At 38.1% G+C, this 16,911-nt stretch overlaps 1 protein-coding gene across 11 annotated transcripts in view; it reads right to left on the reverse strand.

Moving 5' to 3' along the window:
- The window catches only part of ZBTB20 (zinc finger and BTB domain containing 20), a 502,030-nt gene that overhangs the window by 473,085 nt on the left and 12,034 nt on the right, over nt 1–16,911 (reverse strand). For 4 of the 11 annotated variants that reach the window (XM_027878832.1, XM_027878830.1, XM_027878831.1 and 1 more), the window contains exon 1: nt 187–502. The exons of 2 other annotated variants lie outside the window; for them this stretch is intronic. The gene's annotated coding sequence lies outside the window, so the exon portion shown is untranslated. Of the gene's footprint in view, nt 1–186; nt 504–12,627; nt 12,703–16,911 lie in introns of those variants that run through there. 5 more of the 11 variants (XM_027878846.1, XM_027878845.1, XM_027878834.1 and 2 more) reach the window with 4 other exon arrangements.

The raw sequence follows: 16,911 nt of genomic DNA on the forward strand, positions 1-16,911 counted from the left end.
ACATTTGTAGAGGGTAAGGCCTTCTATAGATGTTCCGAATTTTAAGCTAGCAAATAGGTCTGGCAAACTTACATCTCTAAATTAAAAATCGAGGGGGGGGTGGGGGGGGGAAATAAAGAAGTGCTGGTGGTTTAAGGAGAGTATAGGCTTTATTCTTTCATTTTTTATAAAAGTTGACTGGCCTACCTTGTTCCCCAGTCCTCAGTTTGTCTCCTCATAGTCGCTGTCTCCCTGGAAGTACAGTGTGAGTGGTAATGACTGCCTGCCTCCCTAATGAGTCCATTTTCCTGCTCTTGATGTTGTGTATATACACACACTGCAACCTACCTTACAAACCACAGAGACGGGAAAGGGAGAGCGAGCGAGAGAGAGCGAGCGAGAGCGAGCGAGAGTGCGAGAGACAGGGAGAGCGAGAGAGGGAGAGAGAGAAAGGCGCACACAGACAAAGCCCTCCTACCAGACAGCAGACAACCCTCCTTCCCCTATCTCGCAAAATACAACTCGGCTAATGCAGCAACAGGTTCAATACTGCCAGGCTGAGGCAGCGTAGAAAAGGTATACGGGGCTGAGCAGGATTGCTGGCAAATAAACAGTTTGGTGCCGGCTGGCTCCACCTTTCTTATTTATGTTACAGGATGTTGGAATGCATTGTTTCAGACAGTCCATAAGATTATCATAAATACATTTTTTGTGCATATTAGCATGGAGCGCCGAAACGTCTCAGCCATTCTGCTCCGTAACCTTATAGCTCTAACACATGCAGGGAAGGTGTAAACATATCTCTTTTGACAGGCAGACTACACAAAGCCCACTGATGATTTTAAAGTCATGAGATCTTTCAAGAAAGACGCTCCTGAAGATAGGTTTCCCCAGACAATAGGGGAGCAGGGAAAATTGATCTTGATGAGGAAGAAGTCTTCCTAAGAGACTGCTCGGTAAACAATTGAAAAGAGAGGGCTATTCTCCCCAGCATTCCCTCCTTTCAAAAAATATATATTGGGAAGCTTCTACCCCTACAGCTATAATAATGTGCTGTGCTTATGTCTGAACAGGTGCAATGCATATAGTACATGGTGTTACAAGGACAGAAATAAATCTCTCAAGTAAAAAAAAAACATTTTCCCAGTTGCAAACAGGCCAAGGTTATTTAAAATACAGGTCTAATTTGAAGAATGTTCTCCCCACTCCCTATATATTTTTGCTGGGGTGGAGGAGAATGGGGGGACGGGTGGGTAGAGGGAAGGTGCGAAGGGGAAGCAAAGATGGGAAAATCAATACATGCAACCAGTTACTAGATTTTTATTTTTACAATATTCTGTCACATCTGAAGATATAGACTGTTTCTAAAATAATTTTCACTCAGCCCTGCCTCTTATCACACGTAAACCTATGCTGTCACAAAAATTCTGTTGATTTTAATGACAACTACAGGCACGTGAAAGTAGCAAGAGAAGGAAAACAACATTTTGCACCAACATTCCATCCTTGACAAAGGTTCTCCAAGAACTTTAGCCACGGAGTATTTCTTAGATGGAGAAACTGAGTCGAAGGGAAAGAAAAAAAAAAAAAAAGAGATTAAGTGATATTCCCAAGGTTATGCTGTAAATCAGTGGAAAAACAGATGAGGACTCAAATCTACTGGAGCAAAACAGAATTTGCCTGGAGTAACTCATACCCACCTAAAAGTTAAGTGTCCTGTCTAAGCCAGTTGTGTAGGCTCCCTCTATTGTCAGTGGAGAGACAGTCACCTCCCCAAAGCAATTCATCCCAGCTTTTTTCCCTCTCTCCCCACTGAGAGGCTACACAACTAGATTAGGCTAGGAAGATAGCTGGTAGTTGGCTAAATTAAGTAAAATGAATCTCACTTTTGATCTAAAGCTCTATTACAACAACATCCTGCTTCCCAAAATACATTTTTATTATCACATTTATTATTAGGCAATGTATGCCTAAATTGTAGTGATGGAAAAGGGATAGCCTGCTGACTAACAGAGACAGGTAAACTCCCTAGATTCATGGATTTGTACCCTCAGGCTGGCTGGATATTCATGATTCACAGAGTCTTTATAATATTAACCAGCCTGATGACTGGTGAATGTGATTAGTTTTGTTCACTGGTAGATGCTACACATTTTTGTATTTCACATATAAACATTATGTTTCATCCAGATGTACAGTAAATACAGAAGGATTAAGTCATTTATTTCAAAATGTTAATTTTCATTAGTGTTTTCATCAAAAAACAGATTTTCTTACCTTAGGGTAAAATATAAAGAGTAAAAAGCTCTAATAGGTGACTTAGTTCAATTCCTTCTGTAATATTTAGCTACGTACACACCTGGCATATGTAGAGGCTGCTCTACAAGTTATTCCAAATATATACTGCAAAAATATAGTCATATTACATATTTTCTTCTCTGCACTTTATGACCATAATCACCTTATTGAAGGGTATGTCAGGTCAGGAAAGCAGAAGGGGCATTTGTAGACTTTGCTTCTAACTGTGGTAACTCGATCTGGCTGTGTAAGTACCAATTGAGCACTCACTGCCTCAGTTTTTCCATCTGTAAAACAGACTCAACTGTAGTTCCATGAGTAGATGGTACTGTAAATATGTGAAGAGTCTTCTCATCTCAGCCTGGCATCTCTCAGAGTTTTACGATGACAAGTATTAGGGGAAAAATAGAAATACTTTATCAAGGGGACCTGTATCAAAGCCAGCTGATGAAAATCACAAGTTTTTATATACTTATAATTCAGTTCAAAAATGGTATAGCCTCTGAATTTAAAATTTAAAAACTAGATCTACAACAAAATGAGGATATCAGATGTGAGAAGTTCTTAGTACTCTGCAATATCTGACCCCAAACTAACATGAATTCCTTGGTCCTACCAACCTTACACATCCAAGTCTGAAGAGCTATTCAAAATGTACCAAGTTCAGATAAAATACAGACTTGAACCTTTCAAATTTAAGACATTCAGATTGAAATCTGAGGACTTGGTTGGAAACACTTAAGTTTGAAAAATGCTCAGATTTGCAATTGATCCAGATCCAAAGCCTGCAAGTTGAGAGGCATCTAGTACCTTACTTTCTTCAAGTTTCTGGAAATGTCATGTATGCATCTGAACGAGAATCACAGGCCAAATTTGCTGATATTTTGAGGAGTCCTGAATCTCAGTAAGAACACTAGAACTGAGCCCATTTCCATCCTGTTACAATAATGCTTAGAGCCAGACCCAAACTGGAACCCAAAGCCACCCCTTCCAAAGTTGCATAGGGTTTATGCACTTGTAGAACTATAAAACTAAATCAAACACTTTCAAACCTCGAGATTGTTGGAAAGCAAATATGAAGTAGACTCCAACTTAGCTAGTTTTGACACTCAATGAGAAATTAATCAAATTATCTATAATCTTTATAAAATCCAAATACATATCAAACCTGAATGAAAAAAAAACCACAAGATATGATCTACACAACTGGTTCCTTGCCTGAAAGTCTTTCTTAGATTTAGATCCTAACCATCAATGGCTCAAAAAAAAAAAAAATCCTGAATGGTGCAATTTGAATAGAGAATCCTGATTTAATGTTTTGCGGACAAAAAGCTTCCCATTTGCTTGATTCAAAATGCTCAATGAAAGCCTGCTTGCCATCACACCACATTCCTGTGGGCCTACAGTGCCTCCTCCCCATTATGTGAGAAGGTCGATGGACATGCACTTGGATCACTTGCAGGAAGAGGAAAGAGGACATGTAACTGCTGGCAGCTTTCAGCTCTGTCACAGGAGAGGGCACAGACCTGCCATGTGACAGTGAGGGCCTGCATGGCAGTCACATGGCTGGTCTACACTTGGCCATGCAACAGCACAGGCAAGCAAATTCTTGTCACGTGCCCAGGATTGTACCTCTCCCATGACAGAGGCACCAAATTTTGGTTATGCCACACATGGGGTCACCCCACAAGAAAGAGGCTGGAACAGAGGGCTCAGAGCTGTCTTAGTGAAAGGTTGCACTATCCACCCTGAATGCAAGAACAGGCAATCCTGGTCTACCCAGTAGGTGATACTCCTGGTTTTCTTTTTCTGCAAACTTGTCTTCTCAGTTCAGTTAGTCTCTAGAGACTGTCATTAGGAAGGCAAAGGGGCCCCAACCCTTCTAGTAAAGCCTTAAAAAGAACAAAAAAAATTGCTAGCACCATAAAGGCAGGTGAAAAAAGCTGGTGCTTGGTGCAGCAGGGGCACCCATCTACAGTTCTCCCAGGAAGCTGCAGAGCCCTATGAACACACTGATTTTCAGTAGTAAGGGGAAGATAGGGAAAACCAAACTGCCCACCAGAACGGTGAAAGACTTTGCTGCAAATTACAGAATTCTGGATGATGGACTAAGAGGGAAGGAAGGTGCTTCAGTGCCAAATAGTTCGATACTGCTCCTCTCCTATCCTTTTTATATCCCCAGGTGCACCATCATGCTGAGTTTAGACACATCTTGCTGGTACCCAAAACTGGAAAAGGAGTCACAGCATCATATAATCATGTCAGAGGCTAAGAGCTACTTCCTTTGAAAAGACATCCAAGTAAAACCTAGCCCTTTAGCAGATATCTAAGGGTTGATTTTCAAATTCTGAAGAAATTTAAAGTGGGACTGACTTCCTAAACTGGTTGGGTACCTTACCCATCCCTGTGGTGGGCTAGCACGCTGTTTTTTATGTACTTCACATACCTGCCTTACAACAGTTCCATTAATACCTTCAGGGAGGTCTATTTTTCCAGAATTCCAGGAACTGTTCTTAGAAACCAGGCTGGTTTAACAGCATACTGCTGTTAAAAATCCCAGGCAAATTTATGTCACAATTCTGTTTCAAATGGTATAGGCAGGACCTAGAAACACTGACGGCAACGTGTCTGAACTTGATTGCTTCACTTAGTCCCTTAACCACATATGCAGATCTCCTAGACTCCCCTGGTATATCACACCATCATGTTGCCAGCCCAACAGGATTGGTGATTCAGATGTCTCTACTGGTGTCCTGCAGTGTCTCTGCAACTTTGTGCAAATGTAATGAGAAAGATGCCAATTAAAAAAGCACAAGAGTCCTGCAGTGTGGCAGGCTGATTCAAATTAGATACCTTTATGAAGTGATTAAAAATAGGTTTTTTAAACCTGAAGATAACAGGAGGACAGTATGTTTGATTTCCATCAGCAGGGGCCAGCAAAAAATGTAGAAGGACCACACAAAGCTCTTTATTCCTGCAGATTTACTGGTGATGATGTTGAGGATAGAAAGGGAGAAATACAGTGTACTTCTGGTGCCTTTCAATATGCTAAGAATCTCAATTGTTCTTCCATCTCAGCAGCTACTACTTACTGCCAGACCTCCAAATAAGTAATACTTTTCTTTAGCAACTTTGATCCATCATTCAGGTGCACATAATCATTAACAAATCAAACCTCGCAACTTCCTTTGGCAAAAAAAAAACTACTGTCATTCTCATTTTACAGATAGTAAAAAAATAAAAGGAAAGAGTTAATCACTCTGTTTAGAAAAGGAGCGAGATTGGGATGTCAGCCCCTTTCCTGATCAGAAGTTCAGGCTATGTTGCCTTTATGGATCAGTCTCTCAGACAGCCCAATTGATTGGCAAGACTGGGATGCACTTACTGAACCAGAACTGGCTTTTCTAATCTTGTTTGTTTGGGTATTTTTAATCTCAGAATGTCCTGAATAATAAATCAGATGCACAGCTGATATGTCTCCAACAGTTTCAATACTTTTGTGTAAATCTGTCTGCAATAGTATATACCAAGTACCATAAATGCCCACTTTCCTTTATGATGACATGACCTGCACTTCAGTAAAGGAACACTTTGCCCAATGACTGTTCCCTTATAGCCCTTAGGCCACCTTGCACAAAGGCTGAAAAATGGTGTTTCTGTTGCATAATCATCCCATGTCAGATAGAATAGTACTGCATTGCTCTAGTACTGTGTTGGGTAAGTATTACTGCTACATCAGTAAATTGTGACAGTGAGATCTGGCAACATAATAAATTTTGTCCCAGCAGGGCCAATCCCTTGCTTCTATACTCATCAACACTGGTGTATATCAATCACCACCTACAGGGACTGAGAGTCCTCTTCAGCTCCAGAAGACCAGTATCATATCAACATATCACTTTCCAATTCAAAAACCAAAACCATACAAAAAACTCTCATACATACATGCACACAAACTTGGGATGTTCGTGTGTTCAGCTTTCTGACCTGAGTGTGCAGATTGTGTTGCAATTATTTAACGCTTGAGGTGCAGTTACTTGTGGCCTTGGCTGTATATGTGTTCATCCTCCCCACTTACAGAGTGCTGTAATAATAAAGGTAATATCTTTATTTGCATCAGCAGGCCATTTGTGACCAATTTAGCTGTTGAGCTAACATACAAGGCCCTCGTGCAAGCTGTGGAGTTACAATGAAGTCGGATCTTGTTACATAGCCTACTGCATTGTATGGTGCACCCTCTATTATATAACTATATGGTTCCCAAAGGTTACCTCTAATTTCATTATAAAGAACCATATTGCAGTTCAGTCAACATTTAAGAACTAGAAAATTGATGATTTTCTTATGAAAATCCATACTGAATCCATCCCAAACTGGATAACAAATTGTAAAAAGTAGTTTTACCATCTGAAAGCAGCTTTGGTAGCAAACGAGTCAGGATGCACATACATCACTCTCTGCTACCAGATAACTAGGATGACTATCAGAGATTTCTATTTCTGTCCCTGAAAGTTAGGGAGTGTGCAGAGGATTTGATTGCTGTCATAATGATTGCTGGCTATGACATGAACTGCAGTGAAAATTCTGAAGCTCAAAGTGGCCAACACTTCTACTTCTACCCTTTTAAATAGTAGGGGGAAAAAGAGCCAACAAACCAAACCAAACTTCTGCAACATTACTGATTGTTGTAGCAGTTGAAAGCCACTAAGTTTATCATGAATGAAGATCTGATTTAGATAGGAAAAAAAGTGAGATGCATCACTAGCAATATTTTGGTAGCTGTTATTTTACCCTCTGGGTGCAAACGAATATTTTCATAAGCCTATCATTCTACCTGGAAAATATTTATGTCAGCATTTTCAAAGGTGCTACTCCTTCAAGAGGTAATTATCTCCTAGTTTAGAATATCACATCTGAGAGTACTGCGCCCCAAATGAATAGCCACTTCTGGAAAAATAAAAACAAAAATGCAATCTAAGTGCATCAGATGTACAAAGACAGAAATTTCATATGTTAACTTTGATTGACTATACATAAAGTGGACAAAAAATTCCTCCACAGAAAAGAGACAAACAGTATTGAAACTTCAAACATCCAAAAACTCTTCAGTAGGCTCTAAAAGTTACATCATTTTATCTTAAAAGCCAGGGATTTTTTTTTTTTAATCTCTATTATGATCAGAAGTACTTTTTAAGCTTTTTTTAAATGCAGTTACTAAAACTAGAAATTTCTTTATTTATTTTCTTAAAGCTAAGCCTATATGACCAAAAAAAATAAAAATAAATCTCAGTATTTACAATAATGCTGTAATATTTGAAAAGAGCAACCCTAAGCGTCATTATTCATCTAATACTTCACCATGACATCCCTTCAGTGGATGCAGGATTATTTTCCTCAAATATAGGCATTATGAGAAAGTTCCTCTAGAGATTTTTCTTCATGTATTCTAGGCAAGGGTAAACCAATGCATTTACCAGGCAGACTGAAGTTCTAAGTTACTGAAAAGGTTCAGATCTCTTAGGCTTGTATCTCACTTTGAAGCACTTCACCCCAAAATTTCACTGTAGGACCCAGTGTCAGTTGGCCCAGATTCCTGCTAAATCCCCACATTTAGCATTTCTGGATATATGCCTCTAAAACCCCACTGCCAGCTAATAGAAAACATAAAGCACAGAGACTTGGGGGCATTTAGGCCAACTGGCTCTGACCTGTGAGTATAAAAGAGTGCCTGATTCTGTTGTGGGGCAATCTAAATATTATGAGATCATGCAGTAAAGAAATAGAAACGAGTAAAACATCAAGCAAAGGTTTATCCTCAATAGCTTCAGATGCACACTCCAAAAATAAATGTAACCGCTGACCTCTGTATCAAATGCACAGGAAACAGTACCAAGGATGTAACCATTTACTAGTAGTAATGTCACCAAAATTATGTATAAAAGTTTCACTTTCACAAACCTTGATTACGTGTAGACCACCTCAGGGGGATTACTTTTGTGTCTGCATGGGCAGGATTTATCAGCTTCGAAACATTTAATAAAAGATGTTTCTGAAGAATAAAAACCAAGATACACTAGATGTAATAAAGAAAAGGAATGTCGAGGTCCAATTTTTTTTTTTTTTTAACTTTATATAAGCTAAGTTCCATTAGAAAAACTAGGCAAGACTGGTTCCAATTAGTCCTTTGGTTTTAGCCTAAAGGAGATTTTTTATAAGGTGAACACAGTTTGCTCAGCTGTTTTAAAGGACACATTTAGAGTGCATTTCTTTTCCTGAAATATTAATTGAAATTCATTTTGTAAGGAAAAGATGAGAGAGTTTATTATTGAAAGCCAAAAAATTAAACCCAAAAAGTTGTATTAACTGAAAATTAAGCCTTGGGTCTTATTTTACACAAGAACAGAGATAAGAACCTTTCTTCCAATCAGACCTATCAAAAATCAGAAGATCTAATGAGGTTAGTGGTGGTGTAAGTCTGATAGAAGTGAACTTTGGTATCCTATAGACAAACAACCCTTTTATTTTGCCTTATTTGAACAAAAGGGTCTTTCATTACAGAACTAGAAGATACAGAACAAGGTGACATAATATTTTCAAAATGATATAGTAGAAACAAAGTGTATCAACTTCAATGTTACTCTTCAGTCAGGTTTTGTAATGAGCCCAAGTCAGATACTATTTGATGGTCAAAGGGATCCTTTTCTATAACTTTCTTTGCAATCATTAGCTAGTACTGTATTATCTGGCATTGCTACCAGGATTATCTATGATTATATAATGAGAGATCCCCTTTGTAATATCTTTGCAATTAGACATAATTAAGTTTGTCAGAGGAACGTTAATTTCCTGATTTTTGAGTAAATAAAGAATCAATGTTAACATTGCACTAATCAGTACTAACTAACGTTTAATTTGTTTTGTTTCAAAATCAGAGGTCACATTGTGAAACCATTTGATAGTATGCAACAAAAAAACTCAACAAAATAAACAGAAGTTGGAATAAAGATAACTTTATATTAACTGGTACTTTGCTGTCCTACTGTTCCATTTGTTGAGTTGTCCTGAAGCCAACAAAATACTGGTAAGGATCAGGATACAAATATGACTTTAAGCACTCTCGGTTGTAATCTCGGAATGAATGGACATTTGTTTTTACCACACTGTGATGACATCACCGGTGTCAGACTCATAAATGCCTGTATACCTGTAAGCTTTCTGTTTCAGAAACAAAGGTACTACCACTACAGCTAAATGAAAGTCTCACTAGCTTCAGTAGACCATTTGTGAGCCAGGTACCAAGCAAGAGATGAAAATCATGTCTGAGAAAAATCCCATATAAATATCAAGCTATACATCACCCATCCAGCCATCTGAGTAAGTAAATGAGTTTCAACCTGAAATTCTCAGGGATTCCTCCAGTAAAGCTGCAACACACCATAAAAATTCTCTGGGGATTCTCAGATATGGGCTTATGGAGGCAAACTGTGAGTGAGCTGTTGAAGGTTATTTGGTGCAACACAGCTATTATCAGTCACGAGAGCTGGGATTGGTTGTTCAGGCACCACATTCAGCTCATGCAAACATCTAGTGCCCACAGTTTAAAAACAGGTACAAGAAAGGTAGCCACAGGTTTATAAAGAAGAGAATTTATGGGGCATTACTCTCCCAAACTGCTGTTTCTATAAACAATACTCTGGGCTCAAAGTATCAAGATGTGACAATGCTGAAGCCCTCCGTAAGAGGATTATCTCTTTTCTTTTTCCTGTCTTATTTCTTGAAAAAAAAGGAACAAAAACAGTAAAGCAGTAAATAGTTTCGACATTTAAACGAATGTCAGTAGTCTTTGGAGTCAACACTGCATCAGACATCCAAGACTTCTTGTATTAGGAGACCGACTGGAAATAAACAAGTGTCAGTTCACATCTGATGCAATCTTTAATTAGAACCTCACAGTCAAGTAGGCTACAAGCTTTTTACAGCCTAAATTAAGGGTGTAATTTTGGAGCACAAGAAATCAACCACCAGGGAACAAAAGCAGTTTACCATACTGCTAAAAGTCAACTCAGTCTGACTCCTGCTTCAAAATATGAAGATAAATGATAAAGTACATCATTTTCTTGAGCAGACACAACACAACAGTTTCTGCAAATTTTTGGTATTAGGTACTTAATGATGTGCAAGTTCTTTGGGATAACTACAGGCTACTCCTGTGAGAAAAGTTATGTGCAAGACAAATAAAGCCCAAAAAGTTGATTTACAGGTGCTACCCACATGCATATTACAGTACTATCCACAGATCTCAAAGCTTAAGATTATCTATCCCTATCTACAACAAGTGTTCACTTTCAGAGGAATGAGAATACTTGCTTCACAATAGCTCAAAGGTGTTCAAATCCCTGCAAGATACTAGCACTTTATTCCATTCATTTTAATGGAAAATAGATGTCCAAATTCCCAAAGACAGCCCTTTTACCACTGGGCCCAAAGAAACAGATTACTTGAAAATATCTTTTTATCACAAGAGAAGACAGGAAAAAAATTCCAATTAAAATTGATGGAATTGATCGAAGAATGAAAGCCATCAAGGAACAAGACAGGCAAAATGGGGAATAAAATAAGGGAAAAGTGCATAAAGTTATCTCATTCTCCTCAAGGATTATTAAAAAACCTCCTAATAGAGTAAAAGAATATTTCCAGTTTGTTTTCTAACAGCTAAAAAGAAGTGTAGATTAAAGACTAGGAACCATACTGAAAACTGTGGCAAAGGCAGACCATAAAGCTGAAAGTCAAACATTGTACCTTGAATTACTTCATTGTCACAATTAAATGGCCAGAAAGCACTTCAGTGTTTTAGGAGTAGCCATGAGCACCTCTAAAATCACAGATTTGCTTTTGAACTGAAGTCCCTTCTGCTAAAAACAAATTCCTAGCTAATACTGCTTGGGCTAAAAAAGAATTTCCTATAGCTGCAGCCCTTCAGTTTATCATAGAGATCTGTATACATCTGGAAAGATCTGTGGATTGTGGCATGTGATTAAAAAAAAGTCCATTAAAAAAACCACGGTTGCTCTGCAGCCTTAACCCAGCTCCTCTTTAGCACACCTCCATACTCCAGCTCTTCCTGCTAACTTAGCCTTTCAGTCCTTGGTTGTCTCATGTGCACTAAAGACTAGATCAAGTCCTGGGAATTTCTGAGGAGAGCTCTGGACTTAAGACCATCTCTGTGGGGACAAGGAAGTACTCGAGGGATAAAGTGCAAACCATCCCACACAGTTACCACCCCACACATTCTCCCCCTGTGGCCATGCTCTAAACCCACAGAAAGCTTCTTGGAATTTCCTGCAATACCCGCTAAGTCCTTCTCTTAAAGCAATATCTGTACCTGCATCTTCAAGAAAATGTCAATAAACAATTTAAATTGTTGCTTATAAAACTAGTAGCTAGATTTTCCTTTAACAGAACTACATCTAAGATTGTACAGAGAAGGAAATCATAGAATCATAGAATGGTTTGGGTTGGAAGGAACATTAAAGATCATCAAGTCCCAACCACCTGCCATGGGCAGGGACATCTTCCATTAAACTAGGTTGTTCAAAGCCTCACTCAACCTGGCCTTGAACACTCCTGGCACATAGATGCATACTACTCTGCAGCCATGAGCGACTTTGAAAAAATCAAACAAAACCCCCAAAACAAAAACAAGCAAACAAACAAAACAGAGGCAAAAAAAGGCAATAACCTATGAAAGACAACTAAATATGACAAATATGAACAAAAGCAGCACAAATTGCATGGTACTGGTAAATTAGCATATTTTTTCTCTTTTCAGCAACTGAAAGCATCTGAGGAACACTGGCTTTTAGAGAGGTGCTCCCTATGCTCCATGCCCTCCCATTTAAACACCAAACCAAAACTCACACAGATGTGATTGATGGGACAGAGACCTGACAGACAAAGCTAGGGATGGTTTCAAAAGCAGAAACACATTTGACCAAAGATGTCAGCCCCTCATAATAGACTCAGGGAAGATCTTATTACATTTTGCTGCGGGGGTGGCTAATATCTAGTATGGCCAAGAGTCCATGAGACATGATACCTGTATTACAATGTCAGATACAGGAACAATGCAGTGGTGTATTTCTATTAGTCCTGACTTTTCAGGATCTGGTACTTAGAAATGTTTACGTGAAAATAACAAAGAATAAGAACAGGTGATGCTTGAAAAATTAGGCTCGAATTTCTATTGGTAAATAAGAAATTTAAACATTCTAAAACTCAACAGGAAAGTGACAAGGATTTCCATCCCTCATAAAAGACAGCAAAAATGTACACTTTTGCCTTTCTACTTACATGGAGAATAAGCAATGCTTTCAGGGCCTGATGAGAAAGGTGCTGCTAGTTGATGGAATCATTTTTCATCTGATGCTAAAAAGAAAGTAATAAATGAAAAGAGTTTTTAACATGAGCTTACAATACTTTTAGTACCTAAAAACTGCCATAAAGTTGTCTGAGTATTCTATAATAAGGGTCTAACAAAAGCTAGTGTTCTCACTTATGTTTTCCATCCTAACTGTTAAATCCAGGCCACAGGCTTCTTCCTTTACTGTTAATATTAAAGATACCAGTGTTACAGACTGGAGCTTAATGGTTAACACACATAAAAATATTCATTTATCTGACTTCAAAAGAAGTCGAAGAAAGCAACAAGTGTATACGTGTAATGAAGTAATAGAAACCCTAAAATAATTCTTTAACAGTATAGTGTAGGCATTATTAAAAATTGTTGAAGAATAAGATGGGATGGATTCACATCCATCTCAAAAAGTACAGACAATTCATTTCTGCAGACCCTTCAAGATGAGATGTTCTTTTAAGTGAAACTACTGAAGCAGAACTCTGATGAGTTTGATGATCCTGAAAGTGAGATGTTTTAATGCTATCATTATCATTATTAAACGTAGCTGTAATGATGATTTAAATCTGTGTTCCAAACCTCCTAGATGCTCTTCAACATTAGACACCTTTGTGTCTTGAAGACCCAGAGAAACGCTTACTAGTTGATTATGCTATATAGAAAAGCTCTGCTTAACAAGACAGATGCAACCTTATTTTTATTTAATGATATTGCCTTCAATGGAATACAAAAGAAGCAATTGATAGCAATGATTGAAACATTTCTTTAAGAGACTTGTAAATTCAGCTGTCCACTACAAGAATCTCCAAGAGAAGAAACAGGGGGATAATAAAAGACAAAATAGCAGCTCTGAATAGTGACATTAGTGCAGGCTGGCTATCTGAACGTGACAAATGATCTAATGCCTACAAGCTTATGGCGAATGAAATGTATGTCCTTGTTTGCTGCTATTAATTCTGTTCCAAAATGAAAGTCACAAATCTCAGTGCAGTGTTACCAAAGATACCATCCAACAACAAAGAGAGATACATGAGAAAGGTGTCTTTGCTCTTTGGTTAGACAACAACAACAACAAAAAATTTGAAACAGGAATGTTTAAAACTATTTCTTCTAATTCTGATACACGGCTGCTCATTGCTATATTTCAGGTACACTGAGTGAAGAAGTAACAGCCAAACTTTTCCAAAACTGTACTATAGAGCCTAAAGACAAAAATCACTCTATTATCACCAGCAGGCTGCCTCAATCAAGTGCAAAAGGGTAACCTGAGTGAAAAAGTGCCCCTGGTTCTCAGAGACACTTGGTGTTCCTCTCAGGAACACGTGCCTCTGCGTTTGCATCAACAAGTGTCTTGAAATTTGCACTGAGAACAAGAAGGACTTTGATCAAAAAATAGCACACATTTTTCTCAGCAAGGAACTTTACAGAGAGGTACTAAATTTACAAAAGCAGTTGAAGGAGGTTTCAGAGGGACTTGACAGATTACAGGCTGATGACACTACCGTTACAGCCTCAGTGGAAATGTGGTTTGATCTAATTAACAACAAAGAACTAGAACCACTGAAGAACAAAATTAAAAAATTATTCACAGACACTTGGAAGCTTTCCATTTCATAGCCACCAGGACTGATTTGAAACACAGACGGATGGGATCAAACCCGGGGTAGGACGTCAAGGTTGGGACAGGCACTGAACATATTCTAGATATCTCAAATCTTCTAAGATTAAAAACTGAAGATCCATATTTTGCCCTAAATATGCAATTAAAAATGGATTTGATTGAATATAATTAATTTAATCATGCAGGTGGAAAATACAGATGTTAAATTAGGGCAGACAAGATGGCTGAACTTAGAAATGCTGGATTTTAGAACAGATGCATTGCTGTCCAGCTAACTCAGCATCACTTTTTACACATTTTTAGTTTATTCATATCACTTTCATTGAAACTGTGTAACAGCATAGGTGCTAAAATCAAAGAATCTGGTGAAGTGCACCAATATGCAGAGTTAGATATAAAGCCTCATACACCTAAATTTTTCACAGGCTACAGATACCTTGAAGATGTTCTTGTTTTTTAATTACACTTTGCATTTTAAGTAACGTGTATTGAAGGGATAAATATGCCCATAAAATACTTCATGTCATTTGAATGCACTGCTTCAGTGGGTAAAATGCTACATTTGTGTTTTCTCCAAGAGGTTTTTGCAGGGAAAAAAAAAAAAAAAAAAGAAAAAAAAGAAAAAGTCATGCTGGGGAGAAAAATTCAACTTTGATATGTTGGCTGCTGTTTCCACATACAAATTTTTTCTCCACACCCAATAGAGAACACATACCTCAGCTAAACAATTGTGAGCATCTGTTAGCTATGCCAATATCCTGTGGAAAGTAACAAAAGGCTTTAACTTATTTTTAACTGAGAGAACCACATAACTAAGAAAGTTTTTGCTTGAGAATTTCAAGTCAGATTTGGGATTACTGTATTTCCCTCTTTGGGAAGTTGTATGATTATTAATCTTATAATTAAAAAAGTAGAAGTTAATGAGGAAACATGTTAACATAAGATGATTTACGTGCCTATTAATAACAAAAGTGTATTGGGAAAAGAAAAAGGGGGAAAAGGAAAAACCCATTGTGTAATCCAGTTCTGATGAAATGCCGGACAATTTTGAGACTGATAAAGTGAGTCACTGCCAACTGACTCAGCATGACAACGGGAGTTCATTGTTGCCTTCGGACCGAAGGAAGCAAGCACACAGTTGGTTCAAACTGGATTTGTTCTTTCACTAAAATGTGCTCTTCCCACCATCTTCTTGTTCTTCTTTCACGTCTTCCATCAGACCCTCTAGTGTCTCCAGTACATACTGCATTTATTAAGCCCTGCAGTATTCAGCTAGCATTGGATACAACACACATCAAGCCCTCAGATGCAGCATGTTACAAAATTAACTTAAAAGGCTGGAATGCAGCTCCATTTTTAAGTCCCAGTATATTTATATTTCACATATGGTTTTCACTAGGCTATTCACAGGGGGGACTATAAAGCATCTCAACATGTGAGGTACTCTTGTAAACCTCACTATGTCCTCAGTTGCACTTAGTGTCCTCAGGCCTGGGGGATGTTGTACTGCAAGCATTAATATGCATATAAGTGCCGCTTTTTACATCCACATTTCCCCCTCCCTGCTTGTAAGTTTGGCAACAGCGGGATGGCTGAGTTCAGCCCAAAAAAATGGAATCCCCGTTTATCTCCAAGGCTTTCCAAACATTACCTTCTGCCAGTCACTGCAACTTCCCCAGGCACCCTCTGAATTTAACAAAACAAGGAGAGCTCGTGGGACTCGGGACATTTCAGAGTCTGGGCAACAGAACTAAACAAAATATACTGCCCCCCTCCTTGAAACCTCTCAGCTATATGAGAAGAGTTTACTTTAATATTGCAATAATGTGAATTTACATTGTTAATGTACACAAGAGAAAGGTTCATCTGTTGCATAACATTGTATAAAGGGTACAGAATAATGCTAGAAAATCTGGTTTGTGGCTCTTTACCTTCAATACACTCAAATCTCCATCTCATCATTCATTATTTTCTCCTTCTCTCATTAAAGCTGCTTCTCCTGAAGTCTGTCTGAAATGTAGAAGTCACTTTTTGTTTTTTCTTTGTTTTACAAGGGATTATTAGAGTCTTGGAAGTTTATTGATTTAACTGTAGCTTATGAAAGGCTCCTAGAAATAAAATTAAATTATTTTTGAAAAGAAACAAGCAACAAGAAAGGCCCAAAGTTGTTCAAGCAGCTAAAGCATACCCAGCCATTATAATTTTTTAAAAATTAATATTTTGCCAAAAAGAACTATGCCACATCAAAAATTATCATGCCAGGTAAAAGAAACTCCTGACAACTAAAGGAAAGATTGGTAATCAGCAAATTTGGGTTACATTCAACTTGAATACAGACAGCTTGGCAGGTGACTTGAACTCAACATCTCTAAATATGAGTTTATCCATCAGTGCAAGAGGCTACTAATGCTTCCCTATTTCAGAAGGGTGTATTAAAAGCTTAATTAATTGTTCATAAAGAACTCAGATTCTCAGATGAGAAGCATCAGAGAACACCAAAGTATTATTAATCTCAGGTGCCAAAAAATTATCCCTGCTCTTGCATGAAACAGGTCTGAATATTCGTAATTTCTATGGCAGCAATATCCCCAGTTCAGTT

This window comes from Empidonax traillii, unplaced genomic scaffold (genome assembly GCF_003031625.1).
Source record: "Empidonax traillii isolate 1590-97213 ecotype Southwest subspecies unplaced genomic scaffold, ASM303162v1 scaffold46:size3806547, whole genome shotgun sequence".
NCBI lineage: Eukaryota > Metazoa > Chordata > Aves > Passeriformes > Tyrannidae > Empidonax > Empidonax traillii.